Source organism: Sorex fumeus, unplaced genomic scaffold (genome assembly GCF_029834395.1).
Source record: "Sorex fumeus unplaced genomic scaffold, SorFum_2.1 ptg000002l, whole genome shotgun sequence".
In the NCBI taxonomy this organism is placed as follows: domain Eukaryota; kingdom Metazoa; phylum Chordata; class Mammalia; order Eulipotyphla; family Soricidae; genus Sorex; species Sorex fumeus.
The window spans coordinates 66,528,638-66,537,033 of record NW_026606059.1 but is presented as its reverse complement, the minus strand read 5'-3'; the positions used below and the strand labels follow the sequence as shown (position 1 = coordinate 66,537,033).

Here is an 8,396-nt window from a genome sequence, read left to right as displayed (position 1 = left end):
GTGGGTGAGATACTCTTGCTGGCCGGGCTTTCTGAGAGGGGAAGAGAAATCGAATTCAGGTCAGCCAAGTTGACCACGTGCAAGGCAAATGCCCTACCGCTGTGCTATCACTCTAACCCATCAAGTATTTAATCTATTTTTATTTATTTATTTGCGTCACAACCACTGATGCTCAGGGACTACTCCTGGTTGTGAATTCAAGAATTACTCCTGGAGGTGCTTGGGGGACCATATGGGGTGCTGGGGATTGAACCAGGGTTGGCTGCATGTAAGGCAAACGCCCTATCTGCTGTAGAGCGCCAGCCCTGGCTAATTTTATTTAACTTTTTTTAGTATTAGAAAGGGGTCTGTGTTCTTTCTTTTTTTTTCTTTTTCTTTTTATTTATTTATTTAATTTTTTTTTGCGTATGACTAACCAGCTTTTTCCACACTGCTTCTTGAAGAGGCATTCATTTGTCCACTTCATTTAATGATTTTTTTCCTTTATCAATGATTAGCTGTCCATATACCTGAATATCTGTCTCTGGACTCAATTCTGCTCCATTGCTCTGAAAAACTATCCTTACTCCAAGAGTACACTGTTTCAATTACTACAGAATTATAGTATAGATTGAAGGCGGGGAAAGATAAGCCTTTCATCTTTTTTTCCCTAAGATTGCTTTGGTTATTTGGGGAGGGTTATTACTCTATATATCTTTCAATGGCATTTGATATATGTCTTCAAAATATGTCATGGACATTTTTATAAAGGTTTCATTGAATCTATATAATTTGAGGGGTAAGACTGATATTTTGACAACATTAATCCTTCTAATTCATGAACAGAGGATGTATTTCTACATCTTCATGTTCTCTTTAATTTCTTTTAACAGTTATTTATAGTTTTGTTTGTATTTTTTCACCTTTTTGTTAAGCTAATTTGCGGGTGCTTGGTTTTCTGAGCCACATTGTAAATGGTAAATATACTTTTAAGATAAAAGTAGACCTATAAAGCTGAGTGCATGCAAAAAATACTCAAAGGTATTAATATACACTTTAATATTTTTGTTTAGAAAGATCGCACATCATATAATTGGGAATAGTAATGATTTAAAAAGTATATATAGTGATTTGTGTTTGCTTGGAAGATTAAAAACTGTATCTAGTGATAAATAAGATCATGGTGAGAAAGTATTATTTTTAGGGTGGCAGAAAGCTTTTCATTTGACTATTGGAGTTAGTTCTGAACATGAAAATACTTGATCCTCCAAATTTTATAATAAGACAATAAATTAAAGATAAATATGGAAATAACAGCAACATGAACAAGAGATAACATGGGAAGTGAAAATCTATTAACTCCCTAGAAGGAATTTAATAATGGACCAGTAAAGCTTTGCTATTTTTTTTTGTAAGGTGGTTTAACACTGGCTCTCCAGGGCTATTTGTTCATATATCAGAGTACCTGCTGTAAATTTTTTACCTCTTGCTTCAGGAATACTGTTCTTTATTTCTTTAAGTCTTTCATCATGATCTTATGAGAACAACAAAAGTACACCAATGAGCTGCAGAGTCTGAACAGGAGTTAATGAATACTCTTTGCATGTAGTTTACTGCAGCTCCATACTGAGTACAGTATGGTCCCTTGAGCATAACTGCACATTGTCTGGCGGTCCTAAATCACTAAAGGTATGGCCTGAATAATCTCTGGCACAACATAGCTCAAGAACCACCACATCCTCAGGCTTTTTAATTGAACCATTGGACAGGACAGCAATGAATCACTAGGAGGGGGTTCAGTATCCTTAATTACTATTTGGGATACCCCAAATATAATAAAAAATAAAAATAAATAAAATAATATCTCCTCTTTAATTAAACAACAGCAAAACAACTAAACCAAGCCAACTAAGAAGCAGGGATTGATTGGGTTTATGCTTGATTTTTATTTGGGGCACACCTGGTGGTCCTCCAAGATTACTCCTGCCTCTGTATTAAGAATCACTCTTGGCAGGATTTGGGGAACAGTATGGAGATACACTCTGGATTGTCTGTGTGCAAGGCAGGCTTCTGACCCACTGTACTTTTCCTCCAAGTTCCCATTATAATAATTAACTTTCAATTATTTTATTTGGAATGGCTCAAGAATAACAAGGAAAAAAAGAGATGTTGACATTAAAAAGCCACAGAGCAATTTTCTGGTTGGTCCAGAATATAAATTTCACTATTTGATTCAGTAATCATCCACATAACCAACAATCTATAGCCATATAAAGAATCTGCTCTAAAATCATCCTTACACTTTATGTGTATTTGTGTGTCTGTGTGTGTGTCTGTGTGTTGGGGGGATAGACGGGGGAGCATGTTAGGCCCAACCTGGCTGTGCTGCAGACTTATTCCTGGATCTGTGCTCAGCAATCACTCCTGGCAGTGTTCAGGGACAGTAGGCAGTGCTATGGATGAAACTCAGTGGGAATGTGCAAGGCAAGAGCCCTATCCATTGCACTATCTCTATAGCCCCTGTTACAAGTTTCTTTAATTAATCACTACACATCATTATCATACTTAATATATTTGTCACTTAATCTAGCGCTGAACTTTGACAGAATTTGAAAGACTTTTACTCCAATCGTATTTAGTAAGAAAACTTCCTTTTTTATAAAATATTTTTCTATAATATGTCCAAGGAATCTTTGATTCTTTCTTGATCACTTGATCACTTGAGTTCCCGTTTATCGTCAATTTGCTCAAGCAGGCGCCAGTAACGTCTCCATTTGTCCCTGTCATGTGCTAGTGTTGCCCAATGGCGTCTGTTCGTTCTAGGAACACGAGGAACCTCAAAATGATCATTCAGGATCTTGATGAAGAAGTGGTAGGTGGGCGGCCATGCAATCTTTTGACATCCCGTGGAATCCAGTTGGTAAGAGCTCTAATCCAGCGGTAGTCTCTATGTCTCATTATGTGACCAGTCCATCTGATTTTTGATGCCACGGCAAATGAGAGAGCGTCCCTGATTCTTGATCATAGATGGAGGTCGGAACTCTGGATTCTTTCTCTCAATTGAGTGAAACATGATACTCCAAGCATAGCTCTTTCAATTCCTCTTTGGGAGACCCGAATAGCATTCTCATCCTGTTTGCTGAGGGCCCAGGTCTCTAAAGCGTATGTTAATGCAGGAAGAACAGTGGAATCAAAGATATGTGCCCGGAGCCAGAGGTTCTTCATCCTCTTAGCTATTTCTTCAATGCTCTTGAAGGCGTTCCAAGTCGCTCTCTTCCTCCTGCGCAGCTCGGGTGCCAGATCATTTGTCATGTTGACTTCTCTACCTAGGTACACATAACTGTTGCATTCGGAGATGGTCATTCTGTTGAGAGCGAATGGAGCATCAGGGACGATGCTGTTTCTCATGAACATTGTCTTCGTAAGATTCAGCTGTAGTTCAACCTTTCCACACTCACATAAAAGTTGGTCAGCATTTATGCTGCTTGGCAAATGTTTGGTGTTATTAAAACAATGTCATCAGCAAAGTGGAGGTGGTGTAGTTGCCGACCATCTATCTTCACTCCCATTTCTTCCCGTTCCAGTCGTTGCATGATGTTCTCGAGGGTAGCACTGAAGAGTTTCATTGAAATGGTACCACCCTGCCGAACCCCTCTCCTGACATCAATTACTACTTCTTTGTAGAATGGTGAGATCCTGGTAGTGAATCTGTAATAGAGCTCACTGAGGAATCTGATGTATTAAGTTTGAATGCCCTGATTGGCTAGGGCTTCAATGACTGCTTCTGTCTCAACAGAATCAAAGGCCTTCTTTAAATCAATGAACATTAGACAGAGTGGTATCTTGAACTCCCGAGAAACTACAATGAGCTTGGTTATCATGTGGATATTTTCGATGGTGCTGAATCCATTGTGGAACCCGACTTGCTCACATGGTGTCCTTCATCTAGTGTTCTGCCAATCCTAATCAGGATGACTCGAGTTAACAACTGTAGATGACAGACAATAGGCAGATTGGGCGATAGTTGCCAATGTCATGGATGTCTCCCTTCTTGTACAGTAGTACAGTCCTGCTGGTTTTCCATTGGGACGAAACCTTGCATTCAGACAGGTAGCATGTGAAGAGCCGAACCAGTGTATTGATGAGTACTGACGGCAGGTTCTTCAGGTGTTCAGGTCTGACCTTGTATGGACCGGTTGCTGTTCATTTCTTTACTGACGAAATGGCATGTCGGATTTCGGAAGGGAGAACATTGGGAAAGACATGTCGATCCTGTGGAATTTGGTATGTGGGCAGGTGGACATGGCTATCGAAGAGATTTGAGTAGAAGTCATGTATAATCTTCCCCATTGCCCTTCTGGAAGATGTGAGAGATCCATCAGGATGACGGAGGGCAGTCATCTTGGTCTTGTATTTGGCGAAGGACAGGCGGGCATTATGAATACTTTTCCCGGCTTCTGCCGCATCTACCAGCACTTCTGCTCTTCTCTCTTTGAGGTCTTCCTTGATCGCATCTCTGCACTGCTTTGCGAGCTCGGACGGTCGCTTCCAGTTGCCTGAGGCATGCGCCAAACCACGTTGGCGAATAAGCTCAAGAGTTTTCGAAGATAGGCGTTTTTTTGTGGCTATCTCTCTCTTGGCGTTCCTCACACAATCATCGAGGTGCTGAACCAGTCGATCGTTGTCAACAATGGCATCTTCCCATGTTGCCGCAATAGTGCCAAAGAGCTCCCAGTTGGTGGTCGTTCTGGGAGTTCTCTTTTTAAACTTTGCAGTCCTTTCTCCCCGCTCTTTGAAGTAGAATTTTGCACGAAGGAGACGGTGGTCCGATCTCATTTGGAATTTTGGGACAACAGCGACATTGGTCAGGCAAAACCGTCGATTGAATATGATGTGGTCTATTTTGTTGTTGAATCATCCACCAGGAGACTCCCATGTCCAACGTTTAGATTTGGCCTTCTGGAATCTTGAGTTACCATGGATGGTCTTGGTCAACAGATGAGCTCAGTCTCTCACCCTGTTCGTTCCATTCTAGGCCATGGGTCCTGATGTGAAGTTCTTCGGCTGATCTTCTAGGTCCTATCTTGGCATTAAAATCACCCACAATGATCTTGTAAAAGTTGTGGTCTTCTTTATAGAACTTCTCTAGCTCCTTGTAGAACTTCTCAATTTCTCCTTCATCATAATTGGATGTTGGTGCATAGATAACGAAAATAGAAACTGTTGGCAGTGAGCCACATCTTTCAAATGTAAACGTCCAATTTGGGTTGTTAGGCATTTGAATGAATAAATGCTCATGGCCAAGTTCATGTTGACAAGGACACCGACACCAACGCCTCTGACGCCTCTTTTATCGCATGTTCCGAGGAACAATTCCTCTCCAGTGTCGAAACAGCGTGATAAGATTGGTGCCTTCTTGTCTCGGTCAGACCAATGATGTCGTACTTGATCTTTTGCACTTGTACCATCACGTCCTCGATGGATGCATCTGATGCTAGCGTATGTGCATTGAAAGTACAGATGATCATTTTTGTCTTCCTTCGTTGTGGCAGTTTAGTTCAGCCTTGAGATTTTATCAGCCTCTCCTTTCTCATCCTTCTCAATGGTGCCATATTGGTGACACCTTCAGGGTCAGGGAAATGAGACCTATTGTAATTACTGTTTTTGGCATATCGAATACACAATGGATAGCTTGCGAGGCTCTGCCATGCAGGCGGAATACTCTTGGTAGCTTGCCAGGCTTTTTGAGAGGGATAGAGACTTTTGGGGTGGCCTGTAATCGGCCTTGTAGGTGTTACCATGGTTCAAACCATATTTGAACCCTATCAAATATGGTATGGCAATTCTGGAAATGGGAATTTAGTGTCTTATAATGTGTCGCAATGCCACTTTGTGGCCGCACGGGTCCAGAAAGCATCCTGGATCATGGCGGTGGCTGGGTAGTGGAGGTAGTGGAGGTCTGCTGGTGAGGTATTTATCTGGTACCAGTAGGGGTAGGGTGGGTCTTCTGTGCGCAATCCAATCCCTGGGTCTCTGGTGGTTGGTGGAAGCAGACAGGGCAGGGTAGGGTGGTACTCTTGATATTAATCCCTTTGTCACCTGTGGTGTCCTTCTTATTCTGGTTAAATTTAATATTTTAATATTTTAACAAGTTTCTCTTAATTAGGAATTCTAGACAGAAGATAGGACAGTTGCTTTGGAAGAAAGAGGTAACATATATATATATGTGTGTGTGTGTTTATTTATGTATGGTTTTCTATATTATGTTGGAAAGTTATTTTTCTCTACAAAATAAGATGGGATTGGTGACTGTTTATGAAATAGAATGTGATCATTAGAATTTGGTATTTTTCTGCTAAATCTTAACTTGGTTACAGGTCTGTCACGTTAGAGAAAAATAACCGACTCAATAGTTTTCATCCTTGTAATATAGCAAAATACTTATTAATTCATAGGGTCTACACCTTTGTCTTTGTAATATTTTCCTACTTTCTTAGCATCCTATGCATTTATTTGCTTGTGTATATCTCAAGGCATTAGGAGAGTCAGGACATCATATATGCGCTAAATATATGTACAAATACACAATAACAACAAAGTCTCCAATGGAGATGTTACTGGGCCCACTCGAGCAAATCAATGAACAACGGGAGGACAGAGACAGTAACAGTGACATATAACTTGGGCCTAAATTCTTCGACATATACATACACAACTTATTAAAGTCAAAAAAATTGTTTCCATTAACTTAATATAAAAATAAATCTTTGGAATGGAAAGATAGCACAGGGGCTAGGGCACATGATTTTCACATATTCAACTCTATTTTAATTCCTGGCTCCATATACGGTCACCTGATGCAGAACTGGTAGTAAGTCTTGAGTACCATTGGTTGTGGTCTCCAAATTGGGAAAACAAGAGGAAATGCATTATAAATGGAGAAAAAAATTGAAATACTAGTGAAATATACAGCTAATGTCGTGGCAGTTACAGAGCATAACAACAGTTCAAATCTTTCTATGAAAGTTGACAATAAATAATATATGATTTATAAATATTGATCTTCTTGGAATGAATACATCTCATCTGATTTAGATAAAATGATAACATTTGTCACTATAAAATGCAGGTTTGTCTCATGACTTGAGAAGTTTTATATATATATATATTATTTCAAAAGTAAATTTTTTTCTTAAATTCTGTTCATGATCACTCATTTTAAAATGCAGTTATGCTAGGGTATTATAGCACTGCACTGTAGCACTGTCATCCCGTTGTTCATCAATTTGCTGGAGCAGGCACCAGTAATGTCTCCATTGTTGGACTTGTTGTTGCTTTTTTTTTTTTTTTATGTAGGAGTACTGCTATTTATTCAGCCACTGATTAGCTGATTGAATTGGGCATGAATTACACCTTACTTTTTTTCATAATTTAATTAATTTATTTTTCTTCTTATATTTATTTATTGAATCACTGTGGGAAAAGTTACTAAGCTTTCAGGTTTAAGTCTAGGTCATACAAAAAATATGGAACGCTTCATGAATTTGCGTGTCCTCCTTGCACAGGGACCATGCCAATCTTCTCTGTATCGTTCCAATTTTAGTATCTGTGCTGCAGAAGCGAGCACTGTTGTTTCTGTGTTTGGCATTTTGAATACACCTGGGTAACTTGCCAAGCTCTGCCGTGCGGACAGGATACTCTCGGTAGCTTGCCAGTCTCTCCAGGAGGGGTGGAGGAATCGAACCCTGGTCAATGAGTGCAAGGCAAATACTCTAACCACTGTGCTATCGCTTGAGTCCAGGGTATTACAAAATTAGAAAAATTAAAAATTTGTGAATTAAGTTTAGAACTGAGTAACATCAATTATTATCTCATAGGAACTGTCTTCTCATTGACCCAGTGATTATTTGATAATCCTATCATCAAATTCTTCCACTATTGGCTCCCACTTTTCTTTTTAATTTTTTAAAAATTTTTATTCTTTTTATTTTTTTAATTTCTAATTTTTTTTATTAAAGAGCCATTATTTACCAAGTTACTGATAGGTGAATTTTAGGCATATAATAATTCAGCACCAACTCCTCTGTGTTACCTTCCTTCTCTCAGTCTCCACAGATTCCCTCTACACCCATCCCCCAGCTGTCAACTTGACAGGTAGCAATTCCACTTTGGAGCATCTGTCCTAATAATATTCTTCCAAAAGGACATATGCACACCATTATTCATTGCTGCACTCAGTACAATAGCTAAGATATGGGATCAACCTAGGTATCTAAGGACAGATAAACGGTTCCCACTTTTCAAAGCACATACAAAATCCACTCAGGAAATGCTGATTGTGTGAGGAAAGAATCACAAAAGGTAATAAGTTACCAAGCTGTTTGTCCTGACTTGTTTCTTCTCCCTTCAAGTTCAGG

The 8,396-nt window shown here is 39.5% G+C and overlaps 1 non-coding gene across 1 annotated transcript; it reads right to left on the bottom strand.

Annotated features, from left to right (window-relative positions):
* Positions 1 to 7,499: 7,499 nt before the first annotated feature.
* LOC130022906 (U6 spliceosomal RNA) lies at positions 7,500 to 7,606 on the bottom strand. Its single transcript, XR_008792332.1, has one exon. It is a non-coding gene; the product is annotated as a U6 spliceosomal RNA (small nuclear RNA).
* Between the last annotated feature and the right edge of the window lie 790 nt (positions 7,607 to 8,396).